The sequence below is a fragment of the Haematobia irritans genome, chromosome 1 (genome assembly GCF_050003625.1).
Source record: "Haematobia irritans isolate KBUSLIRL chromosome 1, ASM5000362v1, whole genome shotgun sequence".
NCBI classification, from domain to species: domain Eukaryota; kingdom Metazoa; phylum Arthropoda; class Insecta; order Diptera; family Muscidae; genus Haematobia; species Haematobia irritans.
In genome coordinates, this window is record NC_134397.1 from 255,134,045 (window position 1) to 255,155,994 (window position 21,950).

Here is a 21,950-nt window from a genome sequence, read left to right on the forward strand (position 1 = left end):
CAACAAAATGTCAATCATTTGAAGAATGGTACAAAAAACTAAAAAAATTGGCTCAGCATCGTACCGCACATATCTAATGTGGCCCACATTCATCCATCTATGGTTATGGTCAAAATACATCATTAGTTCAAATCAATTAGAAACACTTCACTCTTCACCCTCAACTCAATAATTAAGCATCAAACAATTGAAGTAGGAAATTCAAGCAAAACAACAATTGATTAATATTATTGGAGTTTAATGAACTATTTCAAGTACTCACTCAGCTCACTTCACATATAGCAAATTTTGAAAAATGAATAAAAAAAAATTCAAAATTTAACTGATTTTCATGTGCCATGCAGAACGTAGTCATTTAAAGCTTTTCGGCAAAGCTTCTGCAAAAATAAAAAAATCCAACCAAGCAAAGCTTTCAGTTGAATATGCCAAAATGAAGCCATGGTGATTTTCATAGACAGCTGCCAAGCAACAGATTTGTTTAGCTCTTTGCGAGGTGCGGTACTACAAACGAAGTTGGTGCGCACGCGCTTTGTTACGCGTTTTCAAACCAAGTTGATTACAACAAGAAATTACGTTAAAACATAAGAATAAATCAAAAAATTATCACGTGTGTATTTGAAAAAGAAAAAATCAAATAGAAAAAAGTGAGAAAATTTTGTTAAAGAAAGAAAAAAATCGTTGGAAAATTTTTTGTTCTTGTTTTGTCTCCAAGATTAAACCATTAAAACATCTGTCAGCGTATAAATCTGTTGTTTGTGTCACCTAAAACGTAAACGTGCTGTAATAACGTGACGCGATATTTGTTGGTGTTATATCATCTTCTTTGTCCATTGGAAAAAAGAAGAAAGCAAAACAAGGCTACCAAACCAAAAAACCCAAAAATTTCATATCTATAATTTGACCTTAAATCATAGAGATATTTGTCACGTGTGCTGCTTTGGAATTCCAAATTTTAAGAAAGGTAAGTAAAAATATATGGTAGTCTCTTTAGAGCTATAGATTCAAAGAAAACGAGGCTTCAAGATGTTGAGTCATAGGCTCGAAGGAATAGAGGCTTCGGCTCAAAAAAGAAGACTCGTAGGCTCGTAGAAGAAAAACCATCGGCTCTAAGAAATATTACTGTTGGTATGTGGCAGTCCGATGTATCAGGCTCACTTAGACTATTCAGTCCATTGTGATACCACAGTGGTGAACTTCTCTCTTATCACTGAGTGCTGCCCGATTCCATGTTAAGCTCAATGACAAGGGACCTCCTTTTTATAGCCGAGTCCACATTCCAGTGAAACCACTTAGAGAAGCTTTGAAACCCTCAGAAAAACTTTTTGGTGTTCGGTCGTAGCAGGCATCGAACCCACGACCTTGTGTATGCAAGGCGGGCATGCTAACCATTGCACCACGGTGGCTCTATGATCCATAGGCAGAATCTTAAGTGTACAGAAGAATAATAAATAAGGTAAAAGAAGGTGCTATAGGACCGTAGACATGACAAACATTAGCCATAAGTTGGAAGAAGGTGATCCATGGACTCGAAGAAGAAAAACTAAGTTTGAAGAAAGAGCGGCAATTCGACGTATTTAGGACACGCAATGTACACCATATTAACCCTTAAATGAGCGCTGCGTCTTCTAAGATACAACATTAAACAAAAATCTTACATCTTAAAATTTTGACCAAATTCTACGAAATCAAGTTTGTTGCATTTAAAACATCATAATGCAGTTTTAAAAAACTCAAAATCTATAGCACTCCTCTGCAATCGGAAAACAAAATTGAAATTTGGTACGAAAATTAAAAAAAAACTAATTGGAGAATAATTACGCAGCAAAAATAGAGTCCAAAAAAAAAAACAAATATATACGGCCATAAGTTCGGCCAGGCCGAATCTTATGTACCCTCCACCATGGATTGCATAGAAACTTGTAGTAAAGACTGTCATCCACAATCGAATTATCTGGGTGCCGGTAACACTTGCCGATGGCAAGGTACCTTAAAACTTCGCAACACCGTCTTCTCAATTGTAAGTTAGTTCATACGGGTATATATTAAACAAAAAAAAGACTATTAAATACGTAAATAAATCAGTTTGACAAAAATTTGTATAGAAATAAAATTTTGAAAAATATTTCTATAGTAATGAAATTTTGAAAAACATTTCTATAGTAATAAAATTTTGACAAAATTTTCTATAGAAATAAAATTTTGACAAAATTTTCTATAGTAATAAAATTTTGACAAAATTTTCTATAGAAATAAAATTTTTACAAAATTTTCTATATTAAAAAAATTGTGAAAAAATTTCTATAGTAAAAAAATTTTAACAAAATTTTCTATAGTAACAAAATTTTGATAAAATTTTCTATAGAAATAAAATTTTGACAAAATTTTTTATAGCAATAAAATTTTGACAAAATTTTCAATAGAAATAAAATTTTGACAAAATTTTCTATAGAAATAAAATTTTGACAAAATTTTCTACAGAAATAAAATTTTGACAAAATTTTTTATAGAAATAAAATTTTGAAAAACATTTCTACAGAAATAAAATTTTGACAAAATTTTCTATAGAAATAAAATTTTGACAAAATTTTTTATAGCAATAAAATTTTGACAAAATTTTCTATAGAAATAAAATTTTGACAAAATTTTCTATAGAAATAAAATTTTGACAAAATTTTCTACAGAAATAAAATTTTGACAAAATTTTCTATAGAAATAAAATTTTGACAAAATTTTCTATAGCAATAAAATTTTGACAAAATTTTCTATAGTAATAAAATTTTGACAAAATTTTCTATAGAAATAAAATTTTGACAAATTTTCTATGGAAATAAAATTTTGAAAAAATTTTCTATAGTAATAAAATTTTGACAAAATTTTCTATAGAAATAAAATTTTGACAAAATTTTCGATAGAAATAAAATTTTGACAAAATTTTCTAAAGTAATAAAATTTTGACAAAATTTTCTATAGAGGGTTCAAGTGTGGTCCATTGTTGGGTTTAATGAACTGCCTGAATTTATTCTGATAATTGGTTGATAGTTTTGCTGCAAGTAGAGGATTCTGATGAGGAATGTGGTAATTCCGAAACGTGCGTCCATCCAACCATCTTGCAGTCTATAGGGCTTTGCCCAAGTAAATTTGACAAACATTATTTTCCTCTGTTGGTTAAGCTACACTTGTAGTTTAGTCAATGCATGGTTTTAAGCTGAAATCAAAAAACAACAACGAAACAAAATTTTGATAAAATTTTCTATAGAAATACAATTTTGGTAGATTATTTTTGGGGATCGGCTATATATAACTATAGACCGATATGGACCAATTTTTGCATAGTTGTTAGCGGTCATATACTAGCGCAATGTACCAAATTCCACCACGTACTAAATTTCAACCGGATCGGATGAATTTTGCTCCTCCAATAGCCCGGAGGTCAAATCTGGGGATCGTTTAAATGGGGGTTATATATAATTATTGACCGGTATACACCAATTTTTGCATGGTTGTTAGAGACCATATACTAACTCCATGTTCCAAATTTCAGGTGGGTCGGATGAAATTTGCTTCTCTTAGAGGGTCCGCAAGCCAAATCTGGGGATCAGTTTATATGGGGTCTATATAATTATGGACCGATGTGGATCAAGTTTTGCATGTTTGTTAAAGACCCTATACTAACACCATGTACCAAATTACAGGCGGATCGGATTAATTTTGCTCCTCCAAGAGGCTCCGCAAGGCAAATCGGGGGATCGGGGGCTATATATAATTATGAACCGATGTGGACCAATTTTTGCATGGTTGGTAGAGACCATATACTAAAACCATGTACCAAATTTCAGCCGGATCGGATAAAATTTGCTCCTCCAAGAGGCTCCGCAAGCCAAATTTGGGGGTCCGTTTATATGGGGCTATATGTAAAAGTGGACATGTATGGCCCATTTGCAATTCCGTCCGACTACATCAATAACAACTACTTGTGCCAAGTTTCAAGTCGATAGCTTGTTTCGTTCGGAAGTTAGGGTGATTTCAACAGACGGACGAACGGACATGCTTAGATCGACTCAGAATTTCACCACGAGCCAGAATATATATACTTTATGGGGTCTTAGAGCAATATTTCGATGTGTTACAAACGAAATGACAAAGTTAATATACCCCCCATCCTATGGTGGAGGGTATAAAAATAATTAGTCTTATATACTGTAAAAGAATCAACATTAATCACCAAAAATATACACGCAGAGAAGGAATATGATCACCTCAAACATGTTTTAAGAGCAAAATGTTATTTTTGGACGGTGACCATTGAACATTTTTGTCGCAAAAATTTTGTTTTCTCGGCAAACAAATACATGGTTGCCGAAATCAGGCATATGCTTTTTGAGAAAATAACATGGTTGCCGCAAACATGTTATATGTTCTCCGTCCAAAAACAAAATGTTGCTCTCGAAACATGGTTGAGGTGATCATATTCCTTCTCGGGGTGTATACTCTTCTTCCGAACAATTTTTTTCTCGAATTTCCATAGTTTTTAGTTTCGATCTGGCCGGGTGAGATGATTCAATTTGGGTCTTCTTATAGATATTACATACGAGAATTATTCCTCCCAAAGTGAACTATTTTTCACCATCACTGTACGTCATCCTCTCACATAAGATTTCGCTTAGCACCATACAGTCGACTCCGCTTTAGCGCAATGCGCTTTACTGAAAAACCTCGGATAACTGAAATCGATCGCATTCCCCAGTTGTTTTTTCTGTCCATTTCATTTAAATTACTCCGCTTTAGTGAAACTCCGCTTAACTGAAAAAATCGGATTACTGAAAAGTTTTTTGTGTTCAAATGAGTTTCGTCACATTAGTATGACTTCGCTTTACTGAAAATGCCACATTCTCGCTATTGAGAGAGAGTACATTTTCTTCTCCGTATTGAGAACGCTTTATTTCAAGTGAAGATGGCACTTTCAAAACAGTTTAAATCACTCTGTAAATAAAATCAACTGAAAGGTAAAATTGTAGATGGCACACACACGGAATCAAACACCTTGTTTTTATTATTTTATGTACATAGCATTGGTCATAAGTTCGGTTAACTGAAATTGAGTGGATTTTTTTCCAGTTATACGGAGTCCGCTTTACTGAAACTTTTTCAGTTATCCGTAGTCCGCTTTAGCAAAAACTTCGGATAACTGAAATTAAATGGCTGCATTTTTAACGTTTCAGTAAAGCGGAGTCGACTGTATATAACCCCTGATTTACATTTTAGATTTAAAGTTTACAATGTCGTTATTATTAAACTCGGATGGCCAGGAATGCTCTTCCAATATCTAAAAAAGACACAATTTGCATTTTTCCACAGAGAGAGAGAGAGAGAGAGAGAGAGCAATCAATGAAGTTGGTTAGTTCATGCAATACATTCTAAATAGATCCCTCATTGTATATCAGTAGTTATCAATAATAATCTTAAGAAAATAAGTACACAAAAAAATTTTTCTGATTCAATCACGAAATTAATTGATCCAATTAATTTTTAATTGAAATGTCGTCAATCACAGTAATGGTAGTATCAATTAAAAAATTAATTGAAGGTAAATTAAAAAATTAATTGATCCAATTAAAAAACTATTTGATGCTATTAATTTTTGTGATTGATTTTTGTTTCAATTAAAAAATTTTTTGAATCAATTAAATTTTTAATTGAATATTTTTTATAAATCAATTAAAATTTTAATTGGAAAAATTTTCGTGAAATATTTTTCTGTGTAAGAAATGGAAATGCATTATTCCCAAATTATACGGTATTCCTTGTTAAACAAAAAGAATTTTCTTCATCAAATAAAAGCGAACATTAAAAGAAAAGCATCTTTGCAATTCTCTTCGTTTCTTCCAGTTTTCCATAAATATTTAATTAAACCACCCTTCATTAGAAAATTTCTACTAAAAAGGAAGTATTTTTGTTTTTTACTAAGCTCTAAGCAATTAATATATTTTCGTAAAAGCCAAAAACCAAACTTATAATTACAAAAGCCTCAAATATATTAATTGATTAGTTCATTGATATCCCTACCTTGAAATCGAAATTAACCATGAATTTTTACAAAGGCAACAGAAAAATACTTGAAAACAACTTGACTGCTTACGACAATCATATCTGCCCGCCATCAGCTTCTTATTTTTTTTTTGTATGCAGCAAAAACAGAACACGAGGCACTTAATGGCTATGATTGTTGGCGTAATTGAATTGACATTAAAATCCCACAAAACTTGTTTTCAATGACTGCTGATTTTTTCTCTTTCCGCTTGAAAAGTAGAAGTAAATCCCAAAAAAAAAGTTTTATTCTACAATGCCAATGGTTTGGAAATCAATAAAATCAAAAACTCATTTGGCAACCAGCCGAAATTATGGATATGGATTTGTTCAAGATAGAAAATAGTTGTAAATTTTCGGATATTAGTCAGAACAAATAAGGGCATGGTTAGAAATTTAGATAATTGCAGCAGAAAGGGAGAGTAAAACCTCACACCACCATAGAAATTAAGGAAGAGAAGAAATTTTAATATATAAGGCCAAAAGTCCGACCAGACGAATAAAGGCAATTTTAGTCATTTTATAAAAGTTTACAACTTCTCAGTGGAGAGTTTACAAGGAAATTTAATGTATTTTGACCATATTTTCCCAAATTGTATGCTTTCTCTAAATACACCCAGAGAAGGAATATGATCACCTCAAACATGTTTTAAGAGCAAAATGTTATTTTTGGGTGGTGACCATGTAACATGGTTTTCGCAACCATGTTATTTTCTCGGAAATCATGTATCTGATTTCGGCAAGCAGGTTATATTTGACGAGAAAATAACATTTTAGTGACAAACATGTTACATGGTCACCATACAAAAATAACATTTTGCTCTTGAAACATGTTTGAGGTGATCATATTCCTTCTCTGCGTGTATGAACCAATTTTGGCAAAGTTTGGCCGATAGCTTTTAGACACCAGTACCCGTATAAATAAGTTTATTATAATTTGTAATTATAATAAATTAAGTAATAAATAAATAATTGTACTCTCCAATTAAAAAAAAAGAAAACAAATTTTTTTCTGAGTCTTTAGAGTGTAAATCGGGCGAAATCTGAACCTATTTGGACCAACTTTGGCATGCATAGCTATAATGGTAATTCTACTCTCTGTGCAAAATTTTACGCAAATAGGGTTAAAATTTTTACCTCCGGCGGTCATATGAATGTAAATTGGGTGGAAAGTATATATGGGAGCTATATTTACATCTGAACCGATTTCAATAAAATCTGGCACGCCCAGTAAAAATGTTAATTTTACTGCCTGTTCAAATTCAATGTAAATTGGAGTAAAACTCTGGATTCTGGGATCATATTAGTACATGTCAGACGAAAGCTTTATATAGGAGCTATATCTAAACCTGAACCGATTTTCTCCAAACATAATAGGGCTCTATTCAGACCCAAATTACATACTTGCGCCAGAGTTGAATTCGATTGGACTAAAACTGTGATCTAGATTTTGATTAGAAAAATGTGTTCACAGACATATGGACATGGCTAGATCGTCTGTGGGGCACGGTGGCCACAGTTGGTAGAATTCTACCAACAATAGTAAATTTTTTACTATTTGGTAGATTGGTCTCATTATCACAATGGACTGAATAGTCTAAGTGAGCCTGAATCTTAATCGGGCTGCCACTTTAACCTTGACCTTTAACCTAGATTGGTAAAATTCTTTAATAATAATTTTATAAATTGTAAATTTACAACTGAATTGTAAGTTAATTGTTCTTTAGTTCTAAAAACATTCCCTTGAAGACGAACATCGGAGATGTCTCGAAATATTGGATAATTTTAAATAAAAATACAACTAAAAAAACAACAACGTCTGTTTTTATTCATATGACCTCAAGCCAAACTAAACAAATATAAGTAAAAATGTGATCAATTTTAAAAAATATTCCTCCCCATCTAAGAAGGTACTTCAGATATTTTCCTTGAAATACAAATTTTACAAAAATTTTCAATAAAAACTAATTTTAGCAAAATTTTCTAATATAAAAATATTTTGAAAAAAAATTCTAGTAATAAAATCTTGACAAAATTTCCTATAGAAATAAAATTTTGACAAAATTTCTATAGAAATAAAATTTTAACAATAATTTCTAAAGAAATAATATTTTGAAAAAAAAAATCTAGAAATAAAATTTTTACAACAGTTTCCATAGAAATGAAATTTTGACAAAAGTTTCCATAGAAAAAAAATTTTGACAGAATTTTCTATAAAAATAAAATTTTAAAAAAATTTTCTAAAAATTCTAGGGATATAAAAAAATAAAATTTTTATAAAATTTTCTAAAGAAATAAAATTTCGAGAACATTTTGTATAGAAATAAAATTATGACAAAAATTTCTACAGGAATAAATTTTTGACAAAATTTTCTATAGAAATAAAATTCTGGAAAATTTTTCTACAAAAATGCTACTTTCGCAACATTTTCTAAAGAAATAAAATTTCGAGAAAAATATTTATAGAACTAAAACAATGACAGAATGTTTTATAGGAATAAATTTTTGACAACATTTTCTAAAATTTTGACAAAATAAATAAAGAAATATTTGACAACATTTTCTAAAATTTTGACAAAATTTTCTACAGAAATAAAATTTTGACAAAATTTTCTATAAAAATAAAATTGTGACAGAATTTTCTATAAAAATAAAATTTTAACAAAATTTTCTAAAAATTCTAGAGATTTAAAAAAATAAAATTTTCTAAAGAAATAAAATTTTGAGAAAATTTTCTACAGCAATAAATTTTTGACAACATTTTCTATAGAAATACAATTTTGACAAAATTTTCTAAAAAAAATAAAATTTTGACAAAATTTTCTAAAAAATGAAAGATTGACAAAATTTTCTATAGAAATAAAATATTGAAAAAATTTTCTATAGAAATAAAATTTTGACAAAATTTTCTAAGGGAATAAAATTTTGATAAAATTTTCTAAAGGAATAAAATTTTGACAAAATTTTCTATAGAAATAAAATTGTGACAAATTTTTCTATAGAAATAAAATTTCGAGAAAATTTTGTACAGAAATAAAAGTATGACAAAATTTTCTATAGGAATAAATTTTTGACAAAATTTTCTACAAAAATAAAATTTCGAGAAAATTTAGAAAAAAATTGACAGAATTTTCTATAAAAATAAAATTTTAACAAAATTTTCTAAAAATTCTAGAGATATAAAAAAATAAAATTTTTATAAAATATTCTGAAGAAATAAAATTTCGAGAAAATTTTGTACAGAAATAAAATTATGACAAAATTTTCTAAAGCAATAAATTTTTGACAACATTTTCTATAGAAATAAAATTTTGACAAAATTTTCTAAAAAAAAATAAAATTTTGACAAAATTTTCTAAAAAAATGAAAGATTGACAAATTTGTCTATAGAAATCAAATTCTCACAAATTTTTCTAAAGAAATAAAATTTTGACAAAATTTTCTATAGAAATAAAATATTGAAACAATTTTCTATAGAAATAAAATTTTGACAAAATTTTCTAAGGGAATAAAATTTTGATAAAATTTTCTAAAGGAATAAAATTTTGACATAATTTTCTATAGAAATAAATTTTTTACAAAATTTTCTAAAGAAATAAAATTTCGAGAAAATTTTTTATAGAAATAAAACTATGACAAAATGTTTTATAGGAATAAATTTTTCTATAGAAATAAAATTTTGTAACAAAATTCTAAAGAAATAAAATTTTGACAAAATTTTCTTAAGAAATAAAATGTTGACAAAATTTTCAATAGAAATAAAATTTTGACAAAATTTTCAATAGAAATAAAATTTTGACAAGATTTTCCATGGAAAGAAAATTTTGACAAAATTTCCAATAGAAATAAAATTTTGACAAATTCTCTATAAATTTTCGAGGAATAAAATTTTGACAACATTTTCTATAGGAATAGAATTTTGACAATAGAATACAGGAATAGAATTGTGACAAATTTTTTTCTAGAAATAAAATTTCGACAAAATTTTCTATAAATTTTCTAGGAATAAAATGTTGACAAAATTTTCTCGAGGAATAGAATTTTGAAAAAGTTTTCTCTTGGAGTAAAATTTTGACCAAATTTCCTCTAGAAATAATTTTTTTAGAAAATATTCCCTAGGAATAAAATTTTGACAAAATTATCTATCCATTGTGGGTAAGTTCTCCCTTTTGGTGGAAGTAGCAATTTTCCCTTGTTGGTGCAAGGTAAGAATATGTGAAACTTGGACACATTTATAATTCAAGGGATATTTATATATCTAAATGAATTGTCATTATTGAGAGTGTTCATAAAATAATAAATAAACTTCTAAAATAAAATAATAAATTATTTCTTTCGATGAATCATATTTTCATAATAACCACAACAATTTGATCAAAAATTGCAAAATAAAATTTTTTATTTGGTATATTTTTTTTCTAGAGTGGCAACCGTCCTCTTAGGCCGGCTGTGAGTATTATTTTAATCTAAACCGATTTCTACCAAAATCAATATTCTGACCCGAAACACATACTTGTGCCGAATTTGAAGTCGATCGGAATAATATGCGACCTAGACTTTGATCACAAAAATGTGTTCACAGACAGACGGACGGACATGGCTAGATTGAATCAGGGGTCGACCCTGAGTATTATTGCCAAAGACACAATATGTCTCTTTCGTTGCCTTCTGGGTATTGTAAACATATGCATTAATTTATGTTCCTAAGGTTTTTAATTCAAACAAGTAAGGAAAGTCTAAAGTCGGGCGGGGCCGACCATATTATACCCTGCACCACTTTGTAGATCTAAATTTTCGATACCATATCACATCCGTCAAATGTGTTGGGTGCTATATATAAAGGTTTGTCCCAAATACATACATTTAAATATCACTCGATTTGGACAGAATTTGATAGACTTTTACAAAATTAAGTTGGCTAATGCACTAGGGTGGAACACAATTTTAGTAAAAAACAAGTATATACAGTACTAAGTTCGGCCGGGCCGAATCTTAAATACCCACCACCATGAACCATATATTAGGGTTTCCTTTGAAATTTCAGGAGGGCTTGGGGACTTGAGGACACTTCCCGAAGTTAAATTTAAAGATTTCACTTATGAGGACTATATCAAATTCTGGATTTATAAGAACCATTTTTGTTTGAGTTTTAGAGGAATCATTAGCATCTCTTGTAAGTGTGCAAGAAAATTATAAAATAACTTCTTGATTTGAAATCTTAAATCTGTAGAAGTAAAATCTGGAAATTTTACATTGATTTTCAAGCAATTTTCATGATCAGTGCGCCTTCTACACCCTCAAGAAGTGAAGTCGGTCTATATGGAGGCATTACCAAATGGACCGATAAAAACTTAATCCGATACACGTTTTTGTGAGCCTAAAATACCAGAATATTTACAATTTCAAGCAAATCAGATAAAAACTACGGTTTCTAGAAACCCAAGCAGTTCAATCGGGAGATCGTTCTTATGGGGGCTATACTAAAATATGGACCGATACTCACCGTTTTAGGCACACCTCTTTATGACCAGAAAATACCTCTAGATTTCCAATTTCAGGCAAATAGGATAAATACTTCGGATTCTAGAAGCCCAAGAAGTAAAATCGGGAAATCGGTCTATATGGGGGGCTATACCAAAATATGGACCGATACTCACACCTCTTTCGGCACACCTCTTTATGGTCCTAAAATACCTCTAGATTTCGAATTTCAGACAAATTGGATAAAAACTGCGGTTTCTATAAGCCCAAGACCCCAAATCGGGAGGCCGTTTTATATGTGGACCATACCAAAACATGGACCGATACTCACAATTTTTGACACACGTATTTGTGGTCCTACAATACCTCTAGATTTCCAATTTCAGGTAAATTGAATAAAAACTGCGGTTCCTACAAACCCAAGAAATAAAATCGGGAGATCGGTCTATATGGGTGCTATACCAGAATATGGACCGATACTCACCATTTTCGGCACACCTCTTTATGGTCCCAAAATACCTCTAGATTTCCAATTTCAGGCAAATTGGATAAAAACTACGATTTCTATAAGCCCAAGACCCCAAATCGGGAGGTCGGTTTATATGGGGACTATATCAAAACCTGGACCGATATAGCCCATCTTCGAACTTGACCTGCCTGCAGACAAAAGACGAGTTTGTGCAAAATTTCAGCACGATTGCTTCATTATTGAAGACTGTAGCGTGATTACAACAGACAGACAGACGTACAGACGGACATCATTATATCGTCTTAGAATTTCTCCCTGATCAAGAATATATATACTTTATATAGTCGGAAATCGATATTTCGATGTGTTACAAACGGAATGACAAACTTATTATACCCCCGCCACCATTCTATGGTGGTGGGTATAACAAGTAAGGAAAGTCTAAAGTCGGGCGGGGCCGACTATATTATACCCTGCACCACTTTGTAGATCTAAATTTTCGATACCATATCACATCCGTCAAATGTGTTGGGGGCTATATATAAAGGTTTGTCCCAAATACATACATTTAAATATCACTCGATTTGGACAGAATTTTATAGACTTTTACAAAATCTATAGACTCAAAATTTAAGTCGGCTAATGCACTAGGGTGGAACACAATGTTAGTAAAAAAAATAATGGAAACGTTTAAATCTGAAGCAGTTTTGAGGAAACTTCGACAAAGTTTATTTATGATTTATCGCTCGATATATATGTATTAGAAGTTTAGGAAAATTAGAGTCATTTTTACAACTTTTGGACTAAGCAGTGGCGATTTTACAAGGAAATGTTGGTATTTTTACCATTTTTGTCGAAATCAGAAAAACATATATATGGGAGCTATATCTAAATCTGAACCGTTTTCAATTTCCAAAAATTCCAAATTTGGCACGCATAGCAACAATGCTAATTCTACTCCCTGTGCAAAATTTCAACTAAATCGGAGTTAAAATTTGGCCTCTGTGGTCATATGAGTGTAAATCGGGCGAAAGCTATATATGGGAGATATATCCAAAATCTGAACCGATTTCAACCAAATTTGACACGCATAGTTACAATGCTAATTCTACTCCCTGTGCAAAATGTGAACTCAATCGGAGCAAAAAATTGGCCTCTGTGGGCAAATGAGTGTAAATCGGGCGAAAGCTATATATGGGAGCTATATCTAAATCTGAACCGATTTCAATCAAATTTTTCACACTTGACTATACTACTAATTGTACTCCTAGTGAAAAATTTCAACCAAATTCGGCTAAAAATCTGGCTTCTGGGGCCATATAAGTCCATATCGGGCGAAAGATATATATAGGAGCTATATCTAAATCTGAACCGATTTCAATAAAATTTTGCACACTTAACTATACGACTAAGTGTTATGTTTGTACAAAATTTCAAGAAAATCGGTATAAAACTCTGGCTGCTGGGTCCAAATTAGTGCATATCGGGCGAAAGATATATATGGGAGCTATATCTAAATCTGAACCGATTTCTTCCAAAATTAATAGGGTACTATTCTGACCCAAATTAGGAACATGTGCTAAATTTGAAGGCAATTGGACTTAAATTGCGACCGAGACTTTGATCACAAACATGTGTTCACAGACAGACGGACGGACAGACGGACATGGTTATATCGACTCAGGAACCCACCCTGAGCATTATTGCCAAAGACACCATGTGTCTATCTCGTCTCCTTCTGGGTGTTACAAACATATGCACTAACTTATAATACCCTGTTCCACAGTGTGGCGCAGGGTATAAATATGGGAAACATTTAAATCTGAAACAATTTTAAGGAAACTTCGCAAAAGTTTATTTATGATTTATCGCTCGATATATATGTCTTAGAAGTTTAGGAAAATTAGAGTCATTTTTACAACTTTTCGACTAAGCAGTGGCGATGTAACAAGGAAAATGTTGGTATTTTGACCATTTTTCGACAAAAAACATATATATGGGAGCTATATCTAAATCTGAACCGATTTCAATAAAATTTGACACACATGACTATATTACTAATTGTACTCCTAGTGCAAAATTTCAACCTAATTGGGCCAAAACTCTGGCTTCTGGGGCCATATAAGTCCATATCGGGCGAAAAATATATATGGAAGCTATATCTAAATCTGAACCGATTTCAATCAAATTTGGCACGCATAGCTAAATCTACTCCCTGTGCAAAATTTCAACCAAATTTGGCTAAAACTCTGGTTTTTAGGACCATATTAGTCCATATCGGGCGAAAGATATATATGGGAGCTATATCTAAATCTTAACCGATTTCAATCAAATTTTGCACACTAGACTATACTACTAGTTGGACTCCTAGTGCAAAATTTCAACCAAATTCGGCCAAAAATCTGGCTTCTGGGGCCATATAAGTCCATATCGGGCGAAAGATATATATGGGAGCTATATCTAAATCTGAACCGATTTGGCTGATATTTTGCAGGATTTGCGAGATTCATAAAATATTTGGATGTACGGTATTTCAAGAAAATCGGTTGATAAACACGCTAACTATGACCACATCGGGGATAAATATATATGGCAGCTATATCTAAATCTGAACCGATTTTTTCCAAAACCAATAGCGATTGTTTCTGTCCCAAGAAACGGCCCTCTGCCAAATTTGAGGACGATCGGACTTAAATTGCGAGCTGTACTTTGTGCACAAAATTACATATATAGACAGACGGACGGACAGACAGACAGACAGACAGACAGACGGACATCGCTAAATCGACTCAGAATTTAATTCTAAGCCGATCGGTATACTAAAAGATGGGTCTATGACCACCATTTCTTGGCGTTACATACAAATGCACAAACTTATTATACCCTGTACCACAGTAGTGGTGAAGGGTATAAAAAGAAAAAAAGACACTGAAACCAAAGATGCAAAATTCTCCTATATTTTTGAAGTGTTTCTATCTTAAATCCAACAATTCAATATATCAGTTAATTTAAAGAAGCTTTCATAAAATCAAAAATGTTTTTCTTTACTTTAAGGTATATTTTCCTTAGTTAAAAAATATACGGCCTTAACAGTGGGCCACAAATTTCCAACATTCCTGTGCTAAATTTAATAAAAAAAATTACGCAAAGATTATGAATTTTCTTTTAATTAAAATTTCATTATTTTAAAGAAATTTAAATAAAAAAAAAATAATAAAAAAATTAAGAAAAAATTATAAATTTTCTTTTAATTAAATTTTCATTATTTTGAAGAAATTTTTCCTTAATATTGTGTAAATTTGCGTCCCAAATTTTTCCAGCATAATCGTTCATATTAGTTCAATATTTTTTCAGCGTAGAAGAGATGGTTTAAGAATTTACTTAAATACTTTCCAAATTATAACCCGTTTTGGAAATACGACAATCTTAAGCTAATATTTACCATAAGCATACACAGGTTTGGTTCTTTTCTTATCATCAGTTCCAAAAAAACAAACCAAAAAACACATTAAACTTATGACGCATTGTTTTTCTAGAAATAGACGTAGATGTTTCACATCATCAGAAAGTGGAAACATAAACAAATTCGAAATGCATCATAAATTTTTGAAATAAATTCTAAATGATATGAGACCAAAAATCAATGCAAATGAAAAGAAAGAGCCAAAAATTAAAATCCAATAGAGTGGTATGACAGTCAAAACACAGACTCCATTAAAGACTTGCTCGTTTCGTTCATTATTGGAGAATACAATGGAATTTTGTTGGCAACCACAACAAACTAAGTGGTTTTGGATTTTTTTTTTCATTTGAGTTTTGAAACATTTTGACGAAAAAAAACTAAAAGTAGAAGACTTGTTTCTTATGCTATTGAAAAATACAATTTCAAAGCCAAAAAAATGTGAAAAAGGTGAATGATCTCTGATCTTTGAGACAAATCGTCATTTGTATTTTGTTTTCGCCTTTTATTGAAATTGAAATTAACAATTGCATAGAGGGGGCTTTGATGAAGACATAGGCTAATTGATTTGAGGTCCTGCTTTATTCTATAGAGGATTTGCCAATGGTCTTGATTTTTATTGATGATTTTTCGGAAAAAGTGATTTTCAGAGGTAAATGACTGTTAGCTGACTGACCAAATTGAAAAGAAAAAAAAAGCTGGCAAAAATAAAAACAAACGCTAAGTTACTGTCTGGCCAATCTATGTAATGTCATTTGATGTCATTTCTTTTCAATTCTGCTCTAAGGAGCTTCTTTCACCATTGACCTGGAAAATTAGCCCACACTTTTCAGCAAACATTGATAAAAGTTTGTTAAAGAAATCACTTTGCTAAATGGCATCACTACAGGGAAATCTGTGTTAATAGACTTTTGGAAGAAAAATTTTGTACTTGAAAAAAAACAAAAAATAGAAGGCCGAAAGTCATGCCAGGCGTAATCTTAAATACCCACCACCAAAGAACGCATACAAAAATATTCTTTTGGAAACATCTCCTCGCAATGCATTATCATTTATAGTACATATAAATATAACGATGATTTTTGCTACAGATAAACAATTTTGCAAAAAACTACGATTCAACATCGTGAACTGATTCTATTCAGCATAAATTTTTTTCTAGATGAAATTGTGTCAAAATTTTATTTCAAAATTAAAATTTTAACAAAATTTTCCAAAGAAAAAATATTTTGACAAAATTTTCTATAGAAATAAATTTTTGACAAAATTTTCTATAGAAATAAAATTTTGACAAAATTTTTTATAGAACTAAAAGATTGTTTTCTTTGTTATTGTTGGTTTCTCTTCAATCGTTTGTTTTTGAGCGTGCTCCCTCTATCTTCATTCGTTTTGTTTGTTATTGTTGGTTTCTCTACAATCGTTATTGTTGTTTTTGATCTCAGCTTAAAACCATGCATTGACTATACTACAAGTGTAGCTTAACCAAGAGGTTCGGAAGGTTCAAGTGTAATTCACTTTGGGTTGAGTGAATTACCCGAATTTATTCTGATAATTGGTTGATGGTTTTGCTGCAAGTAGAGGATGCTGAAGAGGAATGTGGTAATTCTGAAACAGCTGTACATCCAACCATCTTGCAGTCTACAGGGCTTTGCCCAAATAAATTTGACAAGCATACTTTTACTCTGTTGGTTAAGCTACACTTGTAGTTTAATCAATGCATGGTTTTAAGCTGAGATCAAAAACAACAATAACGAAATAAAAGTTTGACAAAATTTCTTCTAGGAATAAAATTCTGACAAATTTTTTTATTGAAATAAAATTATAGAAAATATTCTAAAAATTTTATTTCTATAGAAAATTTTGTCAAAATTTTATTGCTAGAAGAAATTTTGTAAAAATTTTATTTCTATAGAAAACAATTTAATTTCTAGAGAGAATATTGTCAAAATTTTATTTCTATAGCTAATGTTGTTATAATTTTATTTCTAGAAGAAATTTTGTCAACATTTTTTTCCTATAAAAATGTTTGTCAGAGTTTTATTTCTATAGACAAATTTGTCAACATTTTATTTCTATAGAAAATTTTGTCAAAATTTTATTTGTATAGAAAGATTTGTAAAAATTTTATATGACAAAATTGTCTATAGAAATAAAATTTTGAAATAAAATTATTATTTCTAGAAGAAATTTTGACAAAATTTCTTCTAGAAATAAAATTATGACATTTGTTATAGAAATAAAATTTTGACAAAATTCTCTCTAGAAATTAAATTTTTTCTATAGAAATATAATTTTGACTAAATTTTCTATACAAATAAAATGTTGACAAAATTTTCTATAATGTTATTTCTATAAAAAATTTTGTCAAAATTTTATTCCTAGAAGAAATTTTGTCAAAATTTTATTTCTATAGAATATTTTGTCAAAATAAAATAAAATTTTTACAAAACTTTCTATACAAATAAAATTTTGACAAAATTTTCTATAGAAATATAATTTTGACTAAATTTTCTATACAAATAAAATGTTGACAAAATTTTCTATAATGTTATTTCTATAAAAAAATTTGTCAAAATTTTATTCCTAGAAGAAATTTTGTCAAAATTTTATTTCTATGAATATTTTGTCAAAATAAAATAAAATTTTTACAAAACTTTCTATACAAATAAAATTTTGACAAAATTTTCTGTAGAAATATAATTTTGACTTAATTTTCTATACAAATAATATTTTGACAAAATTTTCTATAGAAAAAAATTTTGTCAAAATTTTATTCCTAGAAGAAATTTTGTCAAATTTTTATTTCTATAGAATATTTTGTCAAACTTTTGTTTCTATAGACAATTTTGTCAAAATTTTATTTCTATAGAAAATTTAGTCAAAATTTTATTTCTATAGAAAATTTTATCAAAATTTTATTTGTATAGAAAGTTTTGTAAAAATTTTATTTTATTTTGACAAAATGTTCTATAGAAATAAAATTTTGACAAAATTTTCTATAGAAATAAAAGTTTGACAAAATTTTCTAGAGGAATAAAATTTTGACAAATTTTCCTATAGAAATAAAATTTTGACAAAATTTTCTATAGAAATAAAATTTTGACAAAATTTTCTATAGAAATAAAATTTTGACAAAATTTTCCATTAAAATAGAATTATGACATAATTTTCAATATTTGTGACAAAATTTTCTCAAGAAATAAAATTTTGACAAAATTTTCTATAGAAATAAAATTATAGAAATTTTTTTCTAAAATTTAATTCTATAGAAAATTTTGTCAAAATTTTATTCCTAGAGGAAATTTTGTCAGAATTTTATTTCTATAAAAAAAATTAATTTCTAGAGGGAATTTTGTCAAAATTTTATTTGTATAGCAAATTTTATCATAACTTTATTTCTAGAAGAAATTTTGTCAACATTTTTTTCTATAACAAATAGTTTTATTTCTATAGCCAATTTTGTCAATTTTTTTTCTATATTTTTGTCAAAAAGTTTTATTTTATTTTGACAAAAATTTCTATAGAAATAAATGTTTGACTATAGAAATAAAATTTTGACAAAATTTTCTATAGAAGTAAAAGTTTGACAAAATTTTCTATAGGAATAAAATTTTGACAAAATTTTCTATAGGAATAAAATTTTGACAAAATTTTCTATAGAAATAAAATTTTGACAAAAATTTTCTATTGAAATAAAATTATGACAATATTTTCAATATTTGTGACAAAATTTTCTCAAGAAAAAAAAATTTGACAAAATTTTCTATAGAAATAAAATTATAGAAAATTTTTTCAAAATTTTATTTCTATAGAAAATTTTGTCAACATTTTATTCCTAAAGAAAATTTTGTCAAAATTTTATTTCTATACAAAAAATTAATTTCTAGAGGGAATTTTGTCAAAATTTTATTAGTATAGCAAATTTAGGAATAAAATTTTGACAAAATTTTCTATTAAAATAAAATTATGACAATATTTTCAATATTTGTGACAAAATTTTCTCAAGAAAAAAAATTTTGACAAAATTTTCTATAGAAATAAAATTATAGAAAATTTTTTCAAAATTTTATGTCTATAGAAAATTTTGCCAACATTTTATTCCTAAAGAAAATTTTGTCAAAATTTTATTTCTATACAAAAAATTAATTTCTAGAGGGAATTTTGTCAAAATTTTATTAGTATAGCAAATTTTGTCATGACATTGTTTCTAGAAGAAATTTTGTCAACATTTTATTTCTATAAAAAATATTGTCATAGTTTTATTTCTATAGCCAATTTTGTAAAAAAAAATTTTTTATAGAATGTATTGTAAAAATTTTATTTTATTTGACAAAATTGTCTATAGAAATAAATTCTATAGAAATAAAATTTAGGAAAAATTTTCTATAGAAATAAAGGTTTGACAAAATTTTCTATATAAATAAAATTTTAACAAAATTGTCTAAAGAAATAAAATTTTAACAACATTTTCTATAGAAATAAAATTTTGACAAAATTTCTTCTAGGAATAAAATTTTGACAAACTTTTCTATAGATAAAATTTGCTATACAAATAAAATTTTGACGAAATTCCCTCTAGAAATTAAATTTTTTTATAGAAATAAAATTTTGACAAAAATTTCCTCTAGGAATAAAATTTTGACAAAATTTTCTATTGAAATAAAATTATTCCCTCTAGAAATTAATTTTTTGTATAGAAATAAAATTTTGGCAAAATTTCCTTTAGGAATAAAATTTTGACAACATTTTCTATAGAATTAAAATTTTGAAAAAAATTTCTATAATTTTATTTCTATAGAAAATTTAGTCAAAATTTTATTTGTATAGAAAGTTTTGTAAAAATGTTATTTTATTTTGAAAAAATTTTCTATAGAAATAAATTTTTGACTATAGAAATACTATTTTGACAAAATTTTCTATAGAAATAAAAGTTTGACAAAATTTTCTATAGAAATAAAATGTTGACAAAATTTCTTCTAGGAATAAAATTTTGACAAAATTTTCTATAGAAATAAAATAATAGAAAATGTTGTCAAAATTTTATTTCTATAGAAAAATTTGTCAAAATTTTATTCCTAGAAGAAATTTTGTCAAAATTTTATTTCTATAGAAAATTTTGTTAAAATTTTATTTCTCTAGAAAATTTTGTTAAAATTTTATTTATATAGAAAATTTTGTAAGAATTTGATTTCTATAGAAAATTTTGTAAGAATTTTATTTCTATAGAAAATTTTTTTAAGATTTTATTTCTTTAGAAAATTTTGTTAACATTTTATTTCTATAGAAAATTTTGTCAAAAATCTATTTCTATGGAAAGGTTTTGTAAATTTTTTATTTCGAAATGTATTTTATTTCTATAGAAAATTTTGTCAAAATTGTCTTACTATAGAAAATTTTGTCAAAATTTTATTTCTATAGAAAATTTTGCGAAAATGTTATTTCTATAGAAAATTTTGTCAAAATTGTATTTTTACAAAAAATTTGTCAAAATTTTATTTCTAGAAGGAATTTTGCCAAAATTTTATTTCTATAGAAAATTTTTCAAAATTTTATTTCTATAGAAAATTTTGTGAAGATTTTATTTCTATAGCCGTCATATAAAGTGATCCTCGTAGCCTCTTGGAGGAGCTAACTTCATCCTGAAAAATTAGCGGTTTATTGTGTGAAACTATACAAAAATACAATTTCCTGCATTTTGCGTTACGCAAACCAATCAAACAAACATAGTAGTAAACACATATGAGTTCATCCAAAGTGCAGATAAATCATTTACCACACATCTCGTAAAAGTTGCAAAAACCTAACGACTGCGGACATTGATATCTGGTTAGAAACAAAACAAAAATAATACCTTAAGTGCAAAGCAAACAAATCAACAGCTTAACAAAGATGTTCAAATAGAAAAATACTCAAAATACTGCACCTCCAAATTGCAAATATAAATCGCTTCGGGCACAGTGGGTACTTATGGTGCCATGTTTGTTGCCAGATGCTCTAAAAGTAAAATAGAAAAAACAGACAAATAACAAAAATCAAATTTGTTTACATTAAAAGTTTTATGTTTCAAAGGGTCTATCTCTATAGAAAGTTTTATCAAAATTCTACAGAATATAGAAAATGTATTTAAAATATTATCTCTAAAGGAAATTTTGTCGAAATTTGATCTCTATAGAAAGTTTTATCAAAATTCTATCTCTACAGAAAGTTTTGTCAAAATTTTATCTCTATAGAAATTTTTGTCAAAATTTTATCGCTATAGAAAATTTTGTCAAAATTTTATCGCTATAGAAAATTTTGTCAAAATGTTATCGCTATAGAAAATTTTGTCAAAATTTTATCGCTATAGAAAATGTTGTCAAAATTTTATCTCTATAGAAGATGTTGTCAAAATTGTATTTCTATAGAAATGTTTGTCAAAATTTTATCGAAATTCTAACTTACAGAAAGTTTTGTCAA

The 21,950-nt window shown here is 28.2% G+C and overlaps 1 protein-coding gene across 1 annotated transcript in view; it reads left to right on the plus strand.

Moving 5' to 3' along the window:
* Positions 1–488: 488 nt before the first annotated feature.
* LOC142220780 (uncharacterized) overlaps positions 489–21,950 on the plus strand; it is a 180,745-nt gene continuing 159,283 nt past the window's right edge. Inside the window, exon 1 of the mRNA XM_075290116.1 lies at positions 489–961. The gene's annotated coding sequence lies outside the window, so the exon portion shown is untranslated. The remainder of the gene's footprint in view (positions 962–21,950) is intronic.